Here is a 25019-nt window from a genome sequence, read left to right on the forward strand (position 1 = left end):
ATCAGGACACAATTCATTGAAAAATAATTTTATGAAATTGTTGGCCTTTGCATTATACCGCGGGGAGAAATTTGGGAGACGGATACAGAACATTCTTCTTTCAACAACAACAACATAAGTGTACCGTGAATAAGGGGGAGCCCTGAAGAGGATAGCCGATCCGTTGACATTTAGCTTTTTAAAGTTCCTGTCTCACTAGATTCAACCATGCAAAAACATTGATACACAGGATACGGGTGGAGGGCATTTACAGGGTAGACAGTTAATTGATTCAAACATGAGAGTTTGAGAGATTTCCACACTGGTTTTGTTACGGTACAAATGTTCAAGCATTCTAGACAGTTTTAGGATGTACTTCTTTCAAAACTCTGCAAAAGAGGATGACTTTCTTCACGAGACGATCAATCATTTATACCCACTATGCTACATCAGTTGGGCTACAGGTGATAATGCTTCCGTCTAATAGTATACCTGAAAGTATGGATCATGCATAGGCTACATTCATGGTCCAATATGTTATAATCAGTGCCTTCAGAAAGTATTCATACCCCTCAACTTATTACACAATTTGTTACAACCTGAATACAAAATTGATAAAATGTCGTCTTTTTTTCTTACCCATCTACACACAATACCCCCATAATGACAAAGTGAAAACATGTTTTTGGAATATTTTACAAGTGTATAGCTTTGCATACCTGGATTCTACAATTTCTTTCACATTCTTTTAATATTTCTTCAAGCTCTGTCAAGTTGGTTGTTGATCACTGCTAGACAGCCATTTTCATGTCTCGCCATAGATTTTCAAGACGATTTATGTCAAAACTGTAGCTAGGCCACTCAGGAACATTCAATGTTATCTTGGTAACATTGTCCTGCTGGATGGTGAATTTGTCTCCGTCTGTTGGAAAGCAGACTGAACCAGGTTTTTGTCTGTGTAAACTATCACAGCCATTAAAATAAGAATTTCTTATCTGACTTGCCTAGTTAAATAACTAAAACAATTCAACTCTGTTAGTCACCACTGGCCTCGTGAGGAAATCCCTGAGGGGTTTACTTCCTCTCCGACAACAGAGTTAGGAAGGACGCCTGTACCTTTGTAGTGACTTGTTGTATTGATACACCATCCAAAGTGCAATTAATAACTTCAAAATACTCAAAGGGATATTCAATGTCTGCTTTTTACATTTTTACCCATCTACCAATAGGTGCCCTTCTTTGTGAGGCATTGGAAAACCTCCCTGGTCTTTGTGGTTGAATCTGTGTTTGGAATTCATTGCTTGAATGAGGGATCTTGCAGATATTTGTAGGTTAAAGAGATGAGGTAGTCATTCAAAAATTATGTTAAGCACTTACTGCATACAGTGAGTCCATGGAAATTAGTATGTGACTTGGTAAGCACATTTGTACTCCTGAACTTATTTAGGCTTGCCACAACAAAGGGGATAAATACTTATTGACTTGTGACATTTCAGCATTTCATTTTTTAAATTAATTTGTAAAATATTATGTAAGCATAATTACACTTTGAAGTTATGGGGTCTTGTGTGGAGGCCAGTGACACACAATCTCAATTTAATCCATTTAGGGGTGGATGGTGGACTGTGATGTCAGGTTTAGTACGCCGTGGAGTGTGTGTGGTAGATCACGATGATCCTGTGAATGAACACAATCCAAACTCGTGCTCTACTACTCGTGCTATACTGTACAAGCAACCAGCTCTTGCTGTTTCAAACATATGGAGTACCATAGAAGAGCCTGTACGTCTCTTGTGGCTATTTTTCCTGAAGTGGCATTCAGTAGGCTGTTTCTAGGTGAAGTAATCTCTATTGTGGTGTTTTTTTGTTTCAGTATGTGTGGGTTAGGTGCTCATCATACATCACTGAAGTCATCGGAGCGGAAAAGTCCAAATAACACAGCTGTGTCCACTTTCCTCAAATGGAGTCTCTCCGGTTTTGTGATCATTGTGCCCGCACCTGATTCTGCTCTCCTGTAGCTAACCTAATTTGTATCTTCCTTAGGACTCTGTCATCAAGCCTGCCTTGCCAGTGAGTGTCAATTGGGTTCCCATTCTAGAGTTGGTCAATTTAGATGTATGGGAGTAGTGTTAACCCCATCTGCTGCTTTGATGGCTTTCGGTCAGTGAGTGAGAGATGCCTTCCCACATGTTCTGTGATACATGTCCTCTATGGGAGCAGTGGAGCGCAGCGGTGTCCTTGTCTGGCTCATTCACATGTTGCATGTGCACTCTCCCCAGAATGTAAAGCTCTACTAATCATACACCGGTTAACAAAAACTGTACATTTTTTTTGTGATTCCTTTGCTTTGGCCTCAGTAGTTTGTATATTGAACATGTTACACGATTTGGTTTTTCCATTTAAATGTTGAGGTTGGACGTGAGCACGTGGGGCGCACCAACGCGTCACCTCGTTAGTATGTGTTACACCTGTGCTGGTTGGTCATCTCGTTAGTGGGATGGTGTTTCACCTGTGCTGGCCCAGGTGCTATTTAAGTGGCAGGCTCCAGTTGTCTTGAGATGTGGAGGGTTAACACCTTTTTTAATTGACTCTCCCTATTTGATTTCTAGACAAACAATCTGATCTTCCCTGTTTGTTCATTTTGCTCCAATATTTTGGTTTGCTTCCTTTTTACTTTTGGTGTGGGTTTTTCTTTTGTTTGCCTCTTAGTGGACAAATTTAGTGGGTGCTCATGGTGGGTGTCTTTTTAGTCCTAGTTGTTGTTATGCAACCTTCAGTGGCCACCCCAATAAGTGTCTTTTTAGAAACCCTCCTAAACCCCAGCTGTTTCATTTTGGTTGTTGTCAGTGACTTTGTTAGTTCCCCCTTCTGTTTGAGTGACATTTTTGGTTTTCTTGCTGGGGAACGTAACAATCAGCATAAGGACTATCTACCTTTATCTCAATCCTCTCACCATTGTTTTTATTTCTATACTTATTAGAACTACAAACCCACAATCAGCCAGTCAGCAAATAGGCCTAAACAGGAAGCAGTAGGTGGGTGTCGTGGCGATAGCTCAGATAGAAATAATGCACATTTTGCATTTCCTGTATGAGGAATGAGAAGAAGCAGGTTGACAGGTACAGTGTTAACCTCAATAACATGTCCTTCCCTGCAGAATGGGAGACCACTAATAAATCCTTCAATTCCTCCTTTAATCTGGTCTGGGCAATTCCACGGTAGAGTGATGTGAAGACAGATTTTTCACTTTAAAATGTATTCTATAATTCAGTTACCAAACTTTGCGTCTGCACTGTTCAAGTAAATGTGTTTTTGTAAAATGTTCAGTGGAAATTGTTGACCGTAGTCCTTGTGCATGGTTTGTTTTAACTTTTTGTTTGACATTTTTAAAGGGAAAAATCAGAGTCTCAGCATCACTTTAGTGGAATTGCCAGTCTCCTTTAAAGCTACAGTCTGTGACTTTGTTTTTAGAGAAACTGTATCCCTGTCACTTTGTTTTGCTGTAAAGCTGAGTGATATTGCAGATTGCACCTTTACGGCTAGAGCCCAGGGATTTCTCCTGTCTGCTCCTCTCCTGCATGTTCCTTTACAGGACGGGGCACAGCAAATACATCTGCAGTTTCTTTTAATCTGGTGTGCTTTTATAAAACTGGGGGGGATTTGTACATGACCCTCTAAATGTATGTCACTGAATGAAGTAGGCCTAATCAGAAATGTGTAATAACCTCCAATAAATATGTTTTTAAAGAATTGTCCCGTCTCTGACTTGCATATACCTGGGTCTCTATCTCTCTCTCTGTGGTCCTGTTTGGTTCAGTTGGTAAGACCATGGCTCTAGCTATGTGAAGGATGTGGGTTCAATTTCCGCAGAGCTCACCTACTCGTAACGAAAATGTGTAAACTCACCGTACCTTGATCTAAATTCTTTGACGGAGATACTTTTAGTCAAATGTGGCCATATCTCCAAGACACAATCTCCACATTTTAGACGCACTAAATTTAGAATACAGGATTTATTCATGCATCCCATATTTTTGTACGTGGCTTAATGTGTTTCCTGATATAATGGACTTTTGGTGTACTATTTCTATGCTTCCTGTTCAAGTTTTGTTTTTGCGTCTTTTACCAGCTTCAAACAGCTGAAAACACAATATTTTTGGTTATAGCAAAGATATTTCACAGCGGTTTAAATGGTACAATGGCTCTGTACACTATACTTGCTTGTTTTGTCACACCAACTGAAATTAGGCAAACTATTAGAATTTTTGCATACAGGAAATGGCAGAGCGATATCTGCATAGTGCATCTTTTAAAGGCCCAGTCCAGTCAAACGAACAAAATTCTTGCCTGAGAAATTGTTCTTTGCTAAGAAACTATTTTTGTTTCTTTTGACCATTTTATTCAAAACAATTACAGTAAGGTACTTAATTGTTACCCAGAAATGATAAAACCTCTTAAGGATCCACCCCTTTTTTAAATTTTCACATAAAATGACATACCCAAATCTAACTGCCTGTAGCTCAGGACCTGAAGCAAGGATATGCATATTCTTGATACAGTTTGAAAGGAAACACTTTGAAGTTTGTGGAAATGTTAAATGTAGGAGAATATGACACAGATCTGGTAACAGCTATACAAATATAAAAACATGCAGGTTTTTTTGTAGCATCTTTGAAATGCAAGAAAAAGGCCATAATGTATGATTCCAGCCCAGGCACAATTTAGATTTTGGCCACTAAATGGCAGCAGTGTACATTAGTGAAGTTGGAAGTTTACATACACTTAGGTTGGAGTCACAAACTCCTTTTTCAACCACTCCACAAATTTCTTGTTAACAAACTAGAGTTTTGGCAAGTCGGTTAGGACATCTACTTTGCATGACACAAGTAATTTTTCCAACAATTGTTTACAGACATTTATTTCACTTGTCATTCACTGTATCACAATTCCAGTGGGTCAGAAGTTTACATACACTAAGTTGCCTTTAAACAGCTTGGAAAATTCCAGAAAATTGACATGGCTTTAGAAGCTTCTGATAGGTTACTTGACATCATTTGAGTCAATTGGAGGTGTACCTGTGGATGTACTTCAAGGCCTACCTTCAAACTCAGTGCCTCTTTGCTTGACATCATGGGAAAATCAAAAGAAATCAGCCAAGACCTCAGAAAAAAATTGTAGACCTCCACAAGTCTGGTTCATCCTTGGGAGCAATTTCCAAATGCCTGAAGGTACCATGTTCATCTGTACAAACAATAGTACGCAAGTATAAACACCATGGGACCACGCAGCCGTCATACCGCTCAGGAAGGAGACGCGTTCTGTCTCCTAGAGATGAACGTACTTTAGTGCGAAAAGTGCAACTCAATCCCAGAAAAACAAAGGACCTTGTGAAGGTGCTGGAGGAAACAGGTACAAAAGTATCTATATCCACAGTAAAATGAGTCCTATATCAACATAACCTGAAAGGCCGCTCAGCAAGGACCGCCACAAAAAAGCCAGACTACGGTTTGCTACTGCACATGGGGACAAAGATCGTACTTTTTGGAGAAATGTCATCTGGTCTGATGAAACAAAAATAGAACTGTTTGGCCATAATGACCATCGTTATGTTTGGAGGAAAAAGGGTGAGGCTTGCAAGTCGAAGAACAACATCCCGACCGTGAAGCACGGGGGTGGCAGCATCATGTTGTGGGGGTGCTTTGCTGCAAGAGGGATTGGTGCACTTCACAAAATAGATGGCATCATGAGGATATATCGAAGCAACAGCTCAAGACATCAGTCAGGAAGTTAAAGCTTGGTTGCAAATGGGTCTTCCAAATGGACAATGACCCCAAGCATACTTCCAACGTTGTGGAAAAATGGCTTAAGGACAACAAAGTCAAGGTATTGGAGTGGCCATCACAAAGCCCTGACCTCAATCCTATAGAAATTTGTGGGCAGAACTGAAAAGGCGTGTGCAAGCAAGGAGACCTACCAACCTGACTCAGTTACACCAGCTCTGTCAAGAGGAATGGGCCAAAATTCACCCAACTTATTGTGGGAAGTTTGTGGAAGGATACTCAACGTTTGACCCAAGTTAAACAATTTAAAGGCAATGCTACCAAATACTAATTGAGTGTATGTAGACTTCTGACCCACTGGGAATGTGATGAAAGAAATAAAAGCTGAAATAAATCATTCTCTCTACTATTATTCTGACATTTCACATTCTTAAAATACAGTAGTGATCCTAACTGACCTAAGATAGGGAATGTTTACTAGGATTAAATGTCAGGAATTGTGAAAAACTGAGTTTAAATGTATTTGGCTAAGGTGTATGTACACTTCCGACTTCCACTGTATGTGCAAAGTTTTATACTGATTCAATGAACCATTGCATACAAATGTTGTATCAAGACTAGAGGTCGACCGTTTATGATTTTAACACCGATACCGATTATTTGTGTGTGTGTGTATATGTGTATATATATATATACACTGCTCAAAAAAATAAATGGAACACTTAAACAACACAATGTAACTCCAAGTCAATCACACTTCTGTGAAATCAAACTGTCCACTTAGGAAGCAACACTGATTGACAATAAATTTCACATGCTGTTGTGCAAATGGAATAGACAACAGGTGGAAATTATAGGCAATTAGCAAGACACCCCCAATAAAGGAGTGGTTCTGCAGGTGGTGACCACAGACCACTTCTCAGTTCCTATGCTTCCTGGCTGATGTTTTGGTCACTTTTGAATGCTGGCGCTGCTTTCACTCTAGTGGTAGCATGAGACGGAGTCTACAACCCACACAAGTGGCTCAGGTAGTGCAGCTCATCCAGGATGGCACATCAATGTGAGCTGTGGCAAGAAGGTTTGCTGTGTCTGTCAGCGTAGTGTCCAGAGCATGGAGGCGCTACCAGGAGACAGGCCAGTACATCAGGAGACGTGGAGGAGGCCGTAGGAGGGCAACAACCCAGCAGCAGGACCGCTACCTCCGCCTTTGTGCAAGGAGGAGCAGGAGGAGCACTGCCAGAGCCCTGCAAAATGACCTCCAGCAGGCCACAAATGTGCATGTGTCTGCTCAAACGGTCAGAAACAGACTCCATGAGGGTGGTATGAGGGCCCGACGTCCACAGGTGGGGGTTGTGCTTACAGCCCAACACCGTGCAGGACGTTTGGCATTTGCCAGAGAACTCCAAGATTGGCAAATTCGCCACTGGCGCCCTGTGCTCTTCACAGATGAAAGCAGGTTCACAGTGAGGACATGTGACAGACGTGACAGAGTCTGGAGACGCCGTGGAGAACGTTCTGCTGCCTGCAACATTCTCCAGCATGACCGGTTTGGCGGTGGGTCAGTCATGGTGTGGGGTGGCATTTCTTTGGGGGGCCGCACAGCCCTCCGTGTGCTCGCCAGAGGTAGCCTGACTGCCATTAGGTACCGAGATGAGATCCTCAGACCCCTTGTGAGACCATATGCTGGTGTGGTTTGCCCTGGGCTCCTCCTAATGCAAGACAATGCTAGACCTCATGTGGCTGGAGTGTGTCAGCAGTTCCTGCAAGAGGAAGGCATTGATGCTATGGACTGGCCCGCCCGTTCCCCAGACCTGAATCCAATTGAGCACATCTGGGACATCATGTCTCGCTCCTTCCACCAACGCCACGTTGCACCACAGACTGTCCAGGAGTTGGCGGATGCTTTAGTCCAGGTCTGGGAGGAGATCCCTCAGGAGACCATCCGCCACCTCATCAGGAGCATGCCCAGGCGTTGTAGGGAGGTCATACAGGCACGTGGAGGCCACACACACTACTGAGCCTCATTTTGACTTGTTTTAAGGACATTACATCAAAGTTGGATCAGCCTGTAGTGTGGTTTTCCACTTTAATTTTGAGTGTGACTCCAAATCCAGACCTCCATGGGTTGATAAATTTGATTTCCATTGATAATTTTTGTGTGATTTTGTTGTCAGGACATTCAACTATGTAAAGAAAAAAGTATTTAATAAGAATATTTCATTCATTCAGATCTAGGATGTGTTATTTTTGTGTTCCCTTTATTTTTTTGAGCAGTATATATATACAAATTGTAATAATGACAATTACAACAATACTGAATGAACAAAGAACCCTTTTAATATAATACATAAATAATCTATTTAGTTTCAAATAAATAATGAAACATGTTCAATTTGGTTTAAATAATGCAAAACCACAGTGTTGGAGAAGAAAGTAAAAGTGCAATATGTGCCATGTAAAACAAACTACTAGCATTTAAGTTCCTTGCTCATAACATAGAACATATGAAAGCTGGTGTTTCAATATACCCAGTTAAGAAGTTTTAGGTTGTAGTTATTATAGGAATTATGACCCGTCTACTATTTCTCTCTATAACATTTGTATTTCATATACCTTTGACTATTGGTTGTTCTTATATGCCCTTTAGTATTGCCAGCCTAATCTCGGGAGTTGATGGGCTTGAAGTCATAAACCGCACTGTGCATCAAGCATTGCTAAGAGCTGCTCGCAAACGCAGTAAAGTGCTGTTTGAATGAATGCCTACGAGCCTGCTGCTGCCTACCACCGCTCAGACTGCTCTATCAAATCATAGACTTAATTATAATGAACACCGAAATACGAGCCTTTGGTCATTAACATGGTCAAATCCAGTAACTATAATTTCGAAAACAAAACGTTTAATCTTTCAGTGAAATATGGAACCATGCCGTATTTTGTCGAACGGGTGGCAACCTTAAGTCTAAATATTGCTGTTACATTGAAGGTTGTGCAATGTTATGTCATAATTATGTAAAATTCTGGCAAATTAATTACGGTCTTTGTTAGGAAGAAACACAGTTCGCAATGAGCCAGGCGGCCCAAACTGTTGCATACACCCTGACTCTGCTTGTACTGAACGCAAGAGAAGTGACACAATTTCCCTAGTTAATATTGCCAAGCTAACATGCATTTATTTTAACTAAATATGCATGTTTAAAAAAATATACTTGTGTGTATTGATTTTAAGAAAGGCATTGATGTTTATGGTTAGGTACATTTGTGAATCGAAAGTGCTTTTTTCGCAAATGCGCTTTTGTTAAATCAACACCCGTTTGGCAAAGTTGAAGTAGGCTGTGATTTGATGATAAATGAACAGGCACCGCATTGATTATATGCAACGCAGGACAAGCTAGTTAACCTAGTAATATCATCAACCATGTATAGTTAACTAGTGATTTATGTGAAGATTGATTGTTTTTTATAAGATAAGTTTAATGCTAGCTAGCAATTTACCTTGACACCTTGCAGCCACAAGGTCCTTTTGGTCAGCCTGCCACGCAGTTTCCTCTTGGATTGCAATGTAATCGGCGTCGAAAAATGCAGATTACCGATTGTTATGAAAACTTGAAATCGGCCCTAATTAATCGGCCATGCCAATTCATCTGTCAACCTCTAATCAAGACTGCCCAAATGTTCCTAATTGGTTTATTCATACATTTAAGTTAAGAATTGTGCACTCCTCACACAATAGCATAGTATTATTTAACTGTAATAGCTACTGTAAATTGGACAGTGCAGTTAGTTTAACAAGAATTTAAGCTTTCTGCCAATATCAGATATGTCTATGTCCTGGGAAATATTCTTGTTACTTACAACCTCATGCTAATCGCATTAGCCTACGTTAGCTCAACCATCCCGCGGGGAGGACACCGATCCTGTAGAGGTTTTAATAGAGCCCCACAGTGGAGGTGTCATAAAACCTAGTGGTCAAATAACCGTGTAAATCTCTTGGACAAGGTAATTAGCTTTTATCAATATCTGGCTCTACTTGCTCTGATTCAAAAATGCTAATTAGCATCAAAGTAGACGACATGCAAAACTACAAATCCCTGCAAGCTCAATTTTAAAACTTGCACAAGACAGTTCACATAATTGTCAATTTAAGGAAATGTAGCCAATTCATTACTACATTTAGCTAACATTCGATTGTTCATCCAGATATTTGTAACTTTGCCTTGATTCGCCAGCCTCGTCCAGATCATCATGGTATTTGTAGTTCTTTATGATAGCCACATTAGCAGCTAATTAGCATGCATGCATGCATATACACATACGTCACCTTGTCCTAGAGAGATTTAATCGGTTATCAAAACATCAGGCCAGGGTAGGCCTAAACAAAACACAGCCCTCATTTTAAAATGTTTCTAAAATCCCTTAAGGGGAAAACTAATGGTGGAAAACGATTTGAAACATTTCCCTGTTTTGACCGCTAGCGTTTATGGGTATTATGACTTATACTGTGGTACTCTGTTGGACCTTTTTAAGAGACACGGTAGCACACGAAGACAAACTGGCTGGTGTGCAGTGATTGAGATAATGAAGATCTCAATCTAGATGAGATTAAAAACTGTGGCCCATTTTGAAGCTCTGGTCAAAAGTATTGCAATATTTTGGGAATTGGGTGTCATTTGTGACGCAGCTAATGTGCTGAGAACTAGAGGGTCTGTTTGAAAGGCTCACGGCACCAGAGACTAAAGGACTTTAATTTCAATCACTAAAATAAGTATCATCGAACTGACTGAAGTAAAAGAATGTGAACTCGATGCTTTTGGCTGTGCTGTGAAGGAGAATGAGCAAGCATGGAGCTCGTAGTTATTGAAAAGGAGCTCATTCACATTAAGACTGTCTCTCCTCTTTCTGTCCCTCTTTCACAGTCACTCATTCTCTCTTCTGTGGTAGTGTTCTGAGCTGTGGGAGAGTCCTAAGTGAAAGCCTGTCTCTTCCCTCTGGGAGATATATTTTTCAGGAGATGGAACCTAACGCCCCGCTAATGTACTTAAAATGTTCCTACATCCCCTTTCTACACACTCTTTTTTTGACAACTACAAGCGCCCACAGACCTCACTACAGCGCTGGGAAGATTGTCTCCAAAGTGTGTGTGTGGTAGTGACGTCGAGCGTTCAGGCTGCTGCTCAGACACTGTGGGAGCTCTAGCCTAGAGTGCCTGGTTAAATTGTTTGAGTGCATTTTTAAACTCTCTAAATTATTAAATAGAATTAGATGTAATTGTTGCAATAGCTTGTGAGTGGGCAACCTACTATTATCCTAAATTGACATGTTAAATTATTTTGCCATATTAAATAATTTTATATTGCACCAATTTTCCTAATGTGGACACTGTGTTACTACCTATACACAAGCTTGCATTTTCACCACAGTGTGGATTACACATACTTTTTACCTGATTGGTGATGTAAATATAAACATTTAGTCATCAAGATTATACTAAATTGACGCTTTAAAACAGATTATTTCGTTGAGTTTCGTTGCTTTTATCATAAGTGCCTGTCTGTCCCAGGACTTAGAAAGCAGTTGTCATTTTCAAACTCAAATGGCACAGGTAATTGAGTGCTCTTTGTATAAAAGTCACTGGTCACGAACAAATAGACAGATTTGACGGTCAAGCTACTGTATCACTTAAATGAAAGCCAACCCCTGTCGCTATATAGAATTACCTGTGAGGTGATAAGTCATTAAAAATGATCCAGTTAATTGTTGCGTTTCCTTTTTTCGTGTTGGCCATCTACCGTAAACATTGTGGGCACAAGGAGATGAGTTGATAAATGGCCAGGACAGGTTCTCATCAATCGACAGGTACGGCGCCTTCAGGAAGTATTCATACCCCTTGACTTATTCCACATTTTGTTACAGCCTGAATACAAATGTCCTGCATCTACATACAATACCCCATAATGACAAAGTGAAAACATGTTTTTGGAAAGTTTAGCAAATTTGTTGAAAATGAAACGCTTCTCATTCTCGTCTCCCGGGTGGCGCAGTGGTCTAGGGCACTGCATCGCAGTGCTAGCTGCGCCACCAGAGTCTCTGGGTTCGCGCCCAGGCTCTGTCGCAGCCGGCCGCAACCGGGAGATCCGTGGGGCGACGCACAATTGGCATAGCGTCGTCCGGGTTAGGGAGGGTTTGGCCGGTAGGGGTAGGGATCCTTGTCTCAGTATGTAAAAAAAAAAAAAAAAAAAAATGTAATAAAATGTATGCACTCTACTGTAAGTCGCTCTGGATAAGAGCGTCTGCTCTTGGCCGGTAGGGATATCCTTGTCTCAGTATGTAAAAATGTAATAAAATGTATGCACTCTACTGTAAGTCGCTCTGGATAAGAGCGTCTGCTAAATGACTAAAATGTAAATTTACAGAAGTATTCACACCCCTGAGTCAGATTTTCTCAAGCTCTTAAATTAGATGGGGAGCGGCGGTGAACAGCAGCCTTCAAGTCTTTCCACAGATTTTCCATGGGATTCAAGTCTGGGCTTTGGCTGGGCTACTTTGAAGGACTTTCACATTCTTGTTCTGAAGCTATTCCAGTGTTGCTTTGGCTGTGTGCTTGGGGTCGTTGTCCTGGTGAAATGGAAATCTCAGTCTAAGTTTGTTTGCACTCTGAAGCAGGTTCTTATCAAGGATTTGCAAAAGAAATGGAGAACCGCACACTAGGAGCTCAGATGCAATAATTTAATAATCTAATATCCAACGTTTCGACAGGCAAGCTGTCTTCATCAGGGTATAATGACAAACACTGCAGGTCACTAGTTTTATAGTGTCAAAGGACACACACAGGTGTCTGTAATCATGGCCGGGTGTGGCCTGATATCATTGGTTAATTCTCAGATATAAAAAATAACATACAAAAAACATGAATGATAGCATACGATCATAGATACAATTTGGCTACATAGGCCTACAAAACATTTAAAATTAATAGTTAAAGATCAAAATATATGTTGAGACCGAAGGGAGCAAGGGTCTTTTTAAAATGAAAGATCCAGGCAGCCTCTCGTTTTAACAATAAATTGTCAAGGTCCCCCCCTCTCCTAGGGAGGGTGACATGTTCAATGCCGACGGGACGAAATCGAGTGGTTCGCTTCCAAAAAGTGGGCCGCAACTGGGTAAGTCGAGTTCCTGCACCTAATGGTGCTACATTGCTCCGAGATTCGCGCTTTTAATTCGCGCTTTGTTTTATCCACGTACAGATAAGTTAAGACAAATACCTTAGTGGAGCACGTGATTACACCTTTTGATTGGGATCGGTGTCCTTTTTTTGAAGGATCTACATTTGTAAGTGCCATTGCATTGAAAGCAGCCATTACACTTGTAGTTTCCATTCGGTAGAGGCACAAATAAATGTTGTGCAGGGATATTTTGGGGGGCTAAATCAGAGTTGACCAAATGAGTTCCGATTTCTGCCCTGTGAGAATACGACCAAGGGAGGGTCCGAAAACACATTACCGATACTGTCATCGGATCTTAGAATGTGCCAATGTTTGAACTATTCCCTTAATTTGTTCAGAGCACTTTGAATAGCGGGTAGTTAGAACGCAAGAATGCTTATTTTTGCGAGACTGTCCTTGAAAGAGATCATGTCTAGATTTGTTTTGAATGTTCTCAATGGCAGTATTAATTTGACAATTTTTGTACCCCCTCCTTATTTTCTTTGTTTCTCAGACATATTTCTGTCAATCAATGTTTTTTGCTAATTTTTTTGATTAGACAGAATTGGCTGTAGGCCAAACTGTTTTTCAAGGGAAGTGGGTGACCACTATCAGCCCTCAAACTGTTACGATCAGTAGGTTTCCTGTAAAGGTCAGTGAATAGAACATTATCCTCACCCAAAATCAGAAGATCAAGGAAACTGATTTGACGTGTGTCAAACTACATAGTAAATCTCAGGTGCTCAGAACAAGAGTTAAGAAAAGCATGGAATTCCTGGAGCTGTTATGCATCACCCCTCCATAGAACAAAAAATATAATCAATGTACCTTTTCCAAATGTTAGGCAAGAAAACGTTTGAGAGGGTTGAAAATTGACTGTTTCTCAATGTAACCCACATACAAATTAGCATAGTTAAGAGCCATAGGGGATCCCATAGCAGTACCCTTCGTCTGAATAAAGAAATAATTTAGAAACATGAAGTTGTGTGTGTGTGTGTGTACTATTTCAGCCAATGTTATAATGCATCACGTTACAGGGTCACGTTGCAGAACAAAATGTTCCATGGCTTCAATAATGCCCTCGTGTGGAATATTCGTGTAGAACGACTCAACGTCATCAAAAGTAACTAACAAGGTATTATCCGGGAGAGGATCAAGAGATTCAATAATAGAGATCATACTGCTGGTGTCCTTTACAAAGGGGGGGAGCTGTTCTGCGATTGGTCTAATAAAAAAGTCAACAAAGTCGATAAAGGGGTCGTTACTGCATCAATGCCCGCTACAATAGGGCGCCCTGGAGGTTTTGCTTCTTTCGCCTCCAGATCTCAAAGGATTTGCCTGTATTTGGTTCCATGAATTGTTCACTCTATCCTTCCCAGTCTCTCAGTCCCTGCCCCTGATAAGCATCCCCATAGCATGATGCTTCACGGTAGGTATGGTGTTAGACGGGTGATGAGCCTTTTTCTCAGGACAGGCTTCCATCTGGCCACTTCCATAAAGCCCAGATTGGTGAGGTGCTGTAGATACTATTGTCCTTCTGGCAGGTTCTCCCATCTCAGCCGAGGACCTCTGTAGTTCAGTCAGAGTGGTAATTGGGTTCTTAGTCACCTTCTTACTCGGTTTCTCAGTTTGGTCTGGGTAGTACCATATTTTCTTCAATTTCCCAGTGATGGAGACCACTGTGCTCTTGGAAACTTTCAACACTCTTGAAATTGTTCTTTACCCTTCCCCAGATATGTCCCATCACAAATCTCTCTCGGAGATCTACGGACAGTTCCTTGGACTTCATGGTATAGTTTCTGCTTTGGCATGCACTGTCAACTGTGGGATCTTCTGTAAACGGGTGTGTTTCTTTTCTAAATCATGTCCAAACAATTGAATTGGCCACAGGTGGACTCCAAGTTGTAGTGACGTCTCAAGGATGATCGAAGGAAGTTGGATGCACCTGAGCTCAATTTGGAGCGTCGTATCAAAAGGGTGTGAATACTTATTTCAATGTGATATTTCTGTGTTTCTTTTACAAGAAATGTGCAAACATTTCTAAAAACATGTTTTCACTTTCATTGTAAGGTGTAGTGTGCGTGTAGATGGTTGAAAATGTATATTTAATCCATTTTGAATTCAGGCTGTAACAAACGTGGAATAATTGAAGGGGTATGAATACTTGCTGAAGGCATGTAGTATACTCGAGTATATTGTGGTTTGTCTTTGAGAAGAGTGCAAACGGTACGTCGCAGAAGTTGTCCTAATCACATAAATATTGTATGAAAAATATATTTGAGTTAATTAATTTGCACAGGCTATTGATTTATAGTAGAACAAGCTAATGAATTCCAAGTTTGGAGTGGCCACTTGGTGAATGTTGGTGAGTGTGCTTTTTTTAAGGTTCTAATTTAGCCCGATTTTAAGTCACAAGTGTGATAATGTATGTGTAGGGAGTCATTTTTATGTTTTGGTCTTCAAGATATCACAATCTATTTCAGCATTTGATTATGAATTTGGACATTTTAAAACCGGTGTTTGTGACTCCTGGCTAGAAATCAAATATTTGACGAGCAAGCAGCAACAGTATAATTTTCAATATATGTTTTAGGAATATAAATTATACTTAAAGAAAAATATATATATATTAAACCCGGTTTCTGCTTAATCAGGTGAAAACGTGCTTTGATTGAATGATTTTGATAAAATAACGAATGGTGGAAATAAGTTTCGCGCCTAGTACTCTTCGTATAGATCTTCAGTAGACTGACTCTCAGCCTTCCCATCTCCTTTTTCCGTCTGTCCTCCCAAGGACGACATCCTCCACAGCTACACTGAACAAAAAATATAAACGCCACACGCCACAATTTTAAAGATTTGACAAATTTACAGTTCATATAAGGAAATCAGTCAATTTAACTAAATTAATTTAGGCTCTAATCTATGGATGTCACATGACTGGGAATACAGCTAGATAAGATCTATGACCAGGTTACTAAAAGAAAAAACAATTATTTTATTCAATATCTAGCATAGGCCTCTGTGTGAGCGACTCACATTTGGCTGGTTTAAACCTGTCAATGTGTGTTCAGTCACTTCAATGCATAGACCACCAGTCACCACCAGTCTCCTGCTATGTTTCCAGCTAGTGTTGGTTGAGATTGTGAGGCTGAAAGAAAGATACAATAACATGCATTCCATTTCATATTTCCAATCAAATGAGACCGTTTCCAATCGAAATGGATAAGATCCAACTGAGTGACAAACTTATGAAAATATCATCATCCTGAATAATGCAGAATAGTTCAACCAAAAGGATTCACGCAGAAAAGATGGGGAAATGAACAATTAATGGTTGTGAATTCTAAATCTTTCTCTAAGTGGACCTCTGTTGCAGTTTGTATTAAACACACTTTTAATAGCTCTAAAATGAAAGTAAGGTCTTGATGAGAAATGGTCAATGTCATATTTCAACGTTTGAGGATTAATGAGCAATATCTCTGAGTCTTTGTAGCTAATAGATAAACTGTGAAATTATAAAATGTAAAATTGTACACAGTGGCCAAATACACTGTGCATCATTTCAGGAAGGTAGAAATCTTTTCACTGGATTGTAAATGAGAACTTGTTCTCAACTTGCCTACCTGGTTCATTAAAGGTGAAATAAAATGTAAAACAAATGTACAACATGTTGATTGTAGGTTTCATTGAATCTTAATGAATGTTTATTTTCTGTTCCATTGGTTTGCAGCCTTATCTAGCATGTTATAACAAGATTGACAGCTTCCCTGTCTCTCCTGGGAGCTCTTTCTTTGCCTCTCCCAAGGTGTTGGTCTAGTAGAGAAGTTAATTCCCACAAATATTAACACTGCAAACCAAAATGTTGTGGATGGCCTGCTGAAATCTCAGGGGACTCACTGGATTTGTCCCAAATGGGAATAGGGTACCATTTGGGACACAGACACCATGTCGGTTGATTACCATTGCATGAAGCCAGATGAAATGATTTCTGCACCTCTGAATTTAACATTGTTTAGGGCCAGGAACAATCCACTGGCAGGCTCCTTAACCATACAGTGGGACAACTACCCCCTCTATTTCTGTGTGTCTCTCGCTCTCTCTCCATGTGCCTCGCTCTCTCTCGTTGAATTTTAAAGGGGGATCTCTTGTCTGTGGAGATATTTTTGGGACATTCTGTCCGCTTGTTAGAAATGCTCAGCGTTTGTTCCACTTATTCCCCATCTTCTTTTAGAGTTTCGTTCAGGCCCTTTTCAACAGTTCTGTTTTATCCGTGATTCCTTTAAAGAAATTATATTAGAAAATAAATGTATTAGCAGCCACCCGCTGTGGGATGTTCTTCCATATAGCAACAGCCTCTATGTGGAGGAGCTCATGCAGGAGAGGGCATCAGTGGCTGATATGCATAACATTATGACAAGGACTAACGTACTTGATTTTTCTGTGTGGTAATGCTGGTCTATTGTCTCTTATTGTATTGTAAACAGTCCATGTCTGTGTGGATGGGAGAAGGGTGATGTTAAGAGAGAGGGAAGGAAGGGAAGATGATAGAGGGCGAGGGTGGGGAGATAGAGGGATACTGTTAATGTGATTTCAGACTAGGTCAGAATGAATAAGCACTCTTTTCAAAATGCAGTTTGTTGCTGTGACTGAGTGACAGCGTGTCACAGTGGTCCCTCATCAACCTCAGGCCTCATTTGGGTCAAAATCCACTTAGAGCAGCTAGCCTCTACAGGTTCTCCTGTTCTCTTGTTGGGGGGGCCATCCACATACTGTGCACCTCTCTCTCACACTAAAACGGTAAACGTGGAAGTCTTCTTGCTCTCAATCTGCATCTTTCACAGTCTTTTAAAATGTATTTAATAGAAGTTTTAAGACATTCTTGTACCCCTTTACAGACAGACTGAGCTCCTAAGGCTTCATCGCTAAGGTAAACAGACTCCTACCAGCCCGGTGCAGATGAAGTCAGGGGAGTTTATGATCATATTCAGGGGGAACTGGCAGACCCAGACAGACAGCATACCTCCGCCTGTCCATCCCCGGTCCCCTGGTGCACTGAGGTGACACCCTGCGCTGTGTATCCAGGCGGAAAACTGCCCTCTGGCACAAGCTGCCTAGCGTTGCCGTGTGCGTGCGCGTATGTGTGTGGTGGGGGCTGTAGGCAGCTTGTACCTGCCTCACCCCATCTGCCCCTGCTCTATAGTCTCTGGCACCGATCTAATGACTGTGTTCCTGGCTACCCTGCCATAGCTCCTGAGTGGCGCAGCGGTCTAAGGCACTGCAACTCAGTGCTAGAGGTGTCACTACAGACACCCTGGTTTGAATCCAGGCTGTATCACAACCGGCCATGATTGGGAGTCCCAAAGGGCAGTGGCCAGCGTCGTCCGGTTTTGGCTGTTGTAGGCCGTCATTGTAAATAAGAATTTGTTCTTAACTGACTTGCCTAGTTAAATAAAGGTTCAATAATGTTTATTTTTTATTTTTTAAATAGCTATGATGTACGCTGGAGATACTGGGGTTAATATTAGAAGACAGACACAGGATTTTCCCACCCTTTGTCTCATACAGTAGGCGCGAGTAGGCTTATATTGGGGCCAGTCACAGAAGGTCAAACAAAGATATGCATATTTGTTGTGGATATCAAAAATGTTGAATTTAGTCCTTGACCCCTCAAGGAAAGGCATCATACTGTTAATCTCCAGAGTCTTACTGTGGTGATTTTATTAGTGCAGTAAACTGTTCTATACCTGTAAATCGGACTTTGTTGATTTTACCTGTAGATGTTTATTGATTGTGATTGATGTTTGTTTTATGAGGATTAAGAGCTTCTCACCAGAGGCTGTTGAGATTGGCACCCTTTGTCCATAAATAGTTGTTCATCTCATAAATACGTTATGCTTTGTCATCTTGAATAGTATGTATTTCTTTAGAATACTTTTTCAATTAACTTTTTAGAAAGGCTTCCCACTGATGGCCGACGGTTGTTTTCAAGGTAATCTACTCGCGTTCACGTACACCGTTCCGGTGGTCGTTGACATCTGCTTTACAGAGACGATAACACTTGCGCATTAGCACTCAGTGCGCACTTCATCCAGAAGCATGGCAGACATTGGATGATCATATAAAATGTTAATACCTTTGGCTGTCCGTGATGGAGAAAGAAAATCGGCCTCGAAGACAATTACTGGAAAAAATTATATGGGTATTTTTGGCACAAAGGTGATAACCAAGGTGTCTTTTTAGGATTTTTTTTTATTGAACTTCTCTATGTGAATGATCCTTTTTGGGCTCAACCAGCTAAACCGCAGTACCAAAAGTACTCTGAGCACAGTGGAACGCGTCCTTCCCGACCAGAAGCCTGGCCCCATGATCTCTCCTCAGTTTCCTTCACCCTCTGTGAACCAAGAAGGGGAGAATCTCTGGATGGGCTAGTTGTTGCCTTTTGCTGCCCTCTGCTGGTGGTCATTGAGACGTTGGGTTGAATGAGCATCACTAAATCTTGCCCCTTTTCTGCTTGTTTCTAAGTTCATTTTGCACCATACTCATTTAGCGTCAAATATTTCTGGTAGAAAGTCCTCATCCGTGCTTGAATAACCTTTTTGTGGTTAAAACTCGTAAAACGGCAGGAGTTTGTTGGGAGGATACATGTGTTACACACAGCAGGCAGGTCACTCCAGATCCAATGCAATATTCAACATTCGTCCAGGTATTCAGTACTGGCCTCTAGGGGCAAAGGTGAGCACTTACCATCAAGTATGCTCGTGGCTTGCTAGGGATGGTGGATGGGTGTAAGCCGCGAGCTCCGTCTCCGAGGATCACGGGTTCAATCCCAGTGCTTGGCACTCTTATTTTTTTGTGTTTACCCGAGCCTTAACCCTTACCTTAATCATTTGGAATTAATGCCTAAACTTAGCGGTCGAGTTGTTTCTGTTTTAACCCTATCCAAAAACGTAACCCTTAACCAATCGGAATGAATGCCTACATATAATTTGACCCCCCCCCCCCACCCCCCCCGACAAATGTTGAATACTGAAGTCAGACAGTGTCAAACCGTGAGATCTTGTTACACACCGAAGATATCCTAACACTCAGTGGTGTATGTTATCGAGCAGTGAGTCAGTGTGTATGGTAGTGTGCTGTCCTTGCAGCTGGGGCAGCGAGCTCCACCCCGTTCCTTACAGCAGCCACACACACACAGCCACACACGGAGCCCCACCCTCACTGCAGCTCCAGCGTCATTCTGAGGTCGTCCCCTGGCTATATTTCATGTGTGCTGGACACTGCTCTTTGAGTTGCATTGTTCTCCCCTGACTGTTCTGAGTGGGGACTCAGTCAAGTTTGAAAAGAGAAAGAGGAGACTGACTGTCGTTCCAGCTGTGTAGCACAACTGGAGAACATAACAAACAGGCTGCCAACTTGTGGTGAGTTTAGAATTTTAGGATCCCTTTTCTTTTCCCATTACTCTCTCTTTCTCTCAGCAGGAAAATAAGTTTTCTTTTTGTTAGGTTTTTGCCGATACAATTGGAAGTTAAGTTTAACTAAGGCTGTTCAACTAAGTGTTGGTTTGCCGATGGTAGCCTTCTTAAAAGAGTCATGAAGTTCTTTAATGATGTAAACTTCTTTCGTGGCTGTGGAGAAGTTTGAGCTAACCTCTTATTTGCTGTATCTGTGGTTCCTTCCCTTAGTTTTGTCCTGTTTCGCCAAGTTGTGTATGGTGTGTATGACCCTGCTTAAAGACTGTGTTGTGGTATACACGATAGCTATGATGTATGGTATGACCCAGTCCCCTGTTATTAGACTGTGTTGATACATGACACAAAGGGATATGGAGAATTATACGGTATCAGAGGGATGCGGTAAAATGTATGCCAAACAAAAAAAACAATGATCGCTAAGTTAAACAAACTATACAAGTCTGTGCACAAGTGCGACTTTTAACAATTTTCCACTGAACATTTTTACAAAAACACGTTTTCTTGAACAATGCAGATGCAAAGTTTGGTAACAGAATGACAGCGGCACAAGCCGTCATTCTGTTTCCAAACGTTGCATCTGCACTGCTCTCAAAGTAAATGTTTTTGTAAAATGTTCTGTTGAAATAAAATTTGCCCTTGTGCATCGGGTCATTTTCCATCTAAAAGGACCCATGAGCACCAACATGGGAAGTTCATAGGCGCTTGTCAAATCTGGAGTCAAACGAGAGCGAAGAGTCTGTTTTTGAGAAATTTAAGGCACACACTACCGGTCAAAAGTTTTAGAACACCGACTACACTCATTAAAGGGTTTTTCTTAATTTTTTACTATTTTCTACATTGTAGCATAATAATGAAGACATCAACACTATGAAATAACACATATGGAATCATGTAGTAACCCAAAAAGTTTTAAACAAATCAAAATATATTTCAGATTCTTCAAATAGCCACCCTTTGCCTTGATGACAGATTTGCACACTCTTGGCATTTTCTCAACCAGCTTCATGAGGTAGTCACCCGGAATGCTTTTCAATTAACAGGCGTGCCTTGTTAAAAGTTAATTTGTGGAATTTCTTTCCTCCTTAATGCGTTTGAGCCAATCAGTTGTGTTGTGACAAGGTAGGGGTGGTATACAGAAGATAGCCCTATTTGGTAAAAGACCAAACCATATTATGTCAAGAACAGCTCAAATAAGCAGGCGTTCTAAAACTTTTGACCGGTAGTGTGTGTATATACATTTGTCAACCATTGTATAGCCTAAATATTAGAGAAACGCAAAGGCTTTGATTTCTGTTCAGATGAAAAAGGGGTCTTTTTAGAAAACATCAACCAAAAAAAGTCTAAAGGAATTAGAAATTCATCAAAACACAGAAATGTTGAAGTAAAGACCCCTGCCAAGTAATATCAACACTTATAAATTATTAAGTGATTAAAACATGAAATTCTGTTACCAAATTGTTAACAACATTTCAGAAAATCAGTAGCAGAATTACTGCAATTGATTTGGCTACAATTCACAGTTGGGTCACCTGCTACAGTCCTCCCTTCCACTGGCGTACTGTTACGTTCAACTCATAACTGTTCTTTCTCTTTCTGTCGTCTGGACAACCCCTCCCTTTCTCTCTCTGCCTCGATCTCGTTAAAATATCACCTATCCCGGCTCTTACCGACATCTACCATAACACCTACCCTCAGGACACGAGTCAAGGAAGATCGTTTGTCTTCACAGAGATGTTCCATACCCAATCGTTGTCAGCCGGTAACGTGACACCAACACTCTCCTTTTAACTCCTCTGATCTGACGAGACCCTGTTACAAGGGGCTGCCTCAATTACTGCTTTATTATAAAGAGAGTTAGTTTAGAGATGTAAGGAAGCCCTGGTGCTATTGTTAAGTAGTTTCTATTGGGTTTCCACCTGTCAGGACATGCACAGGGCATTTGCAACCCATCCATACTGTGGCCTACTGTTTGTCTGAGTGTCATAACAAAGGTGCCAGGTGATGGCTTTCCCTCTACTCTCTGACTGACAAGCATCAGACTGTTGTATACACAACAAAGTATTGAGCATGATCTTGAATGAGAAATCTAACCATGAACGTTACATTCACAAGAGCATAATGTAAGAAGTGAAGACATCTAGACAGTTATTTTTTTCGATACATTTTAGTAGACACTCTTATTCAGAGCAACATACATTTTCATACTGGTCCCCAGTGGGAATCGAACTCACAACCCTGGCATTGCAAGTGCCGTTCTCTACTAACAGCCACATGGGACCATATAGTACAGTACCAGTCAAAAGTTTGGACACACTCATTCAAGGGTTTTTCTTTACTTTTTACTATTTTCTACATTGTAGAATAATAGTGAAGACATCAAAACTATGAAATAACACATATGGAATCATGTAGTAACCAAAAAAGTGTTAAACATATCAAAATATATTTGAGATTCTTCAAAGTAGCCACCCTTTGCCTTGACAGCTTTGCACACTCTTGGCATTCTCTCAACCAGCTTCATGAGGAATGCTTTTCCAACAGACTTGAAGGAGTTCCCACATATGCTGAGCACTTGATGGCTGCTTTTCCTTCACTCTGCGGTCCAACTTATCCCAAATCATCTCAATTGAGTTGGTCGGGGGATTCTGAAGGCCAGGTCATCTGATGCAGCACTCCATCACCCTCCTTCTTGGTCAAATAGCCTTTACACAGCCTGGAGGTGTGTTGAGTCATTGTCCAGTTGAAAAACAAATGATAGTCCCACTAAGCGCAAACCAGATGGGATGGCGTATCACTGCTGGTTAAGTGTGCCTTGAATTAGAAATAAATCACAACAGTGTCACCAGCAAAGCACCATCACACCTCCATGCTTCACAATGGGAACTACACATGCGGAGCTCATCCATTAACATACTTTACGTCTCAAATTTGGACTCATCAGACCAAAGGACAGATTTCCCGAAGGCCTATGTCCATTGCTCGGGTTTCTTGGCCCAAGCAAGTCTCTTCTTCTTCTTATTGGTGTCCTTTTTAGTAGTGGTTTCTTTGCAGCAATTCGACCATGAAGGCCTGATTCACACGGTCTCCTCTGAACAGTTGTTGAGATGTGTGTGTTACTTGAACTCTGAAGAATTTATTTGGCCTGCATTTTCTGAGGCTGATTACTCAAATGAACTTATCCTCTGCAGCAGAGGTAACTCTGGGTTTTCCTTTCCTGTGGTGGTCCTCATGAGAGCCAGTTTCATCATATCGCTTGATGGTTTTTGCGACTGCACTTGAATGAACTTTCAAAGTTGACATTTTCCGTATTGACTGACCTTCATGTCTTAAAGTAATGATGGACTGTCGTTTTATTATTTGAGCTGTTCTTGCCATAATATGGACTTAGCCTTATTTGGTAAAAGACCATCTTCTGTATACCACCCCTACCTTGTCACAACACAACTGATTGGCTCAAACGCATTAAGAAGGAAAGAAATTCCACAAATGAACTTTTATCAAGGCACACCTGTTAATTGAAATGCATTCCAGGTGACTACCTCAAGACGCTTGTTGAGAGAATGCCAAGTGTGCGCAAAGCTGTCATCAAGGCAAAGGGTGGCTACTTTGAAGAATCTCAAATATAAAATGTCATTTGATTTGTTTAACACTTTTTTTTGGTTACTACATGATTCCATGTGTTATTTCACAGTGTTGATGTCTTCTGTTATTCTACAATGTAGAAAATGGTACAAATAAAGAAAAACCCTGGTGTGTCAACTTTTGACTGGTACTGTATACTAGCTATGATGATGTAGGACATGTTGTTTTGAACAGAAACATGCATACCGTGCCAAATAAGCACTGGGGGACATGAGATATAAAGTGGTCAGACCACAATGGACTGGTTATGAGAAGCATGCAGTGGCGATATGTCTGTGATCTAACAGTACTATGCCTCTCACTGGACCACAGCCTATTCATTCATTCCTCAACTCAACTGTTGAAAAGAAAAGCCCTGCGTCCCAAATGGCACCTTATTCCCTATATTAGACCAGAGCCTTATGGGCCATTATAGGGTCTCATTTGGTATGCAGCTGGATTACAGGCTGTTTCTGACCTCATGGCATCATGTCATTTAAGCAAATCAATGAATGGTTCTCTTTTCTGGACAGTTGAGCCAGTCAGTCACACAGTACCATACCACGAGAAGGAGACAAGTCAGCCTACAGTATTGGTAGTCACAACACAGGTCTGTTCGGGAGGGTTTTGAATTACCAAGGCCCTCACGATACAATATTATTACGATACTTAGGTGTTCCAAACATATTGCTCACCATATGTCTGCTGCAGAGATACGAGAGCCATGAGAACACATTTTGATCAGTCATGGAAGTAAAAGTGCTGAAAACAAATTGGCTCCCTGTTTAGAAAGATGGAGAACAAGCTATGAAGGGGTTTTGTCAATACAATATATCATCAAAACTAATATCCCGATGTATAACTATATATATTTTTTCACCCATCACTACTGTTTGTGGCAAACTATTAGCATGCGAACCCCTTGAAATTCCCCCTTTTTTTAAATGAAAAGAAACGGATGAATCT

The 25019-nt window shown here is 41.0% G+C and overlaps 1 protein-coding gene across 6 annotated transcripts in view; it reads left to right on the plus strand.

The window, feature by feature from the left end:
* LOC139553227 (SAM and SH3 domain-containing protein 1-like) overlaps positions 1-25019 on the plus strand; it is an 80182-nt gene that overhangs the window by 28356 nt on the left and 26807 nt on the right. Inside the window, exon 1 of one of the 6 annotated variants that reach the window (XM_071365334.1) lies at positions 20223-20378. The exons of the other annotated variants lie outside the window; for them this stretch is intronic. The gene's annotated coding sequence lies outside the window, so the exon portion shown is untranslated. Of the gene's footprint in view, positions 1-20222; positions 20379-25019 lie in introns of those variants that run through there. 6 annotated transcript variants of the gene reach the window in all.

Source organism: Salvelinus alpinus, chromosome 25 (genome assembly GCF_045679555.1).
Source record: "Salvelinus alpinus chromosome 25, SLU_Salpinus.1, whole genome shotgun sequence".
Classification (NCBI taxonomy): Eukaryota; Metazoa; Chordata; class Actinopteri; order Salmoniformes; family Salmonidae; genus Salvelinus; species Salvelinus alpinus.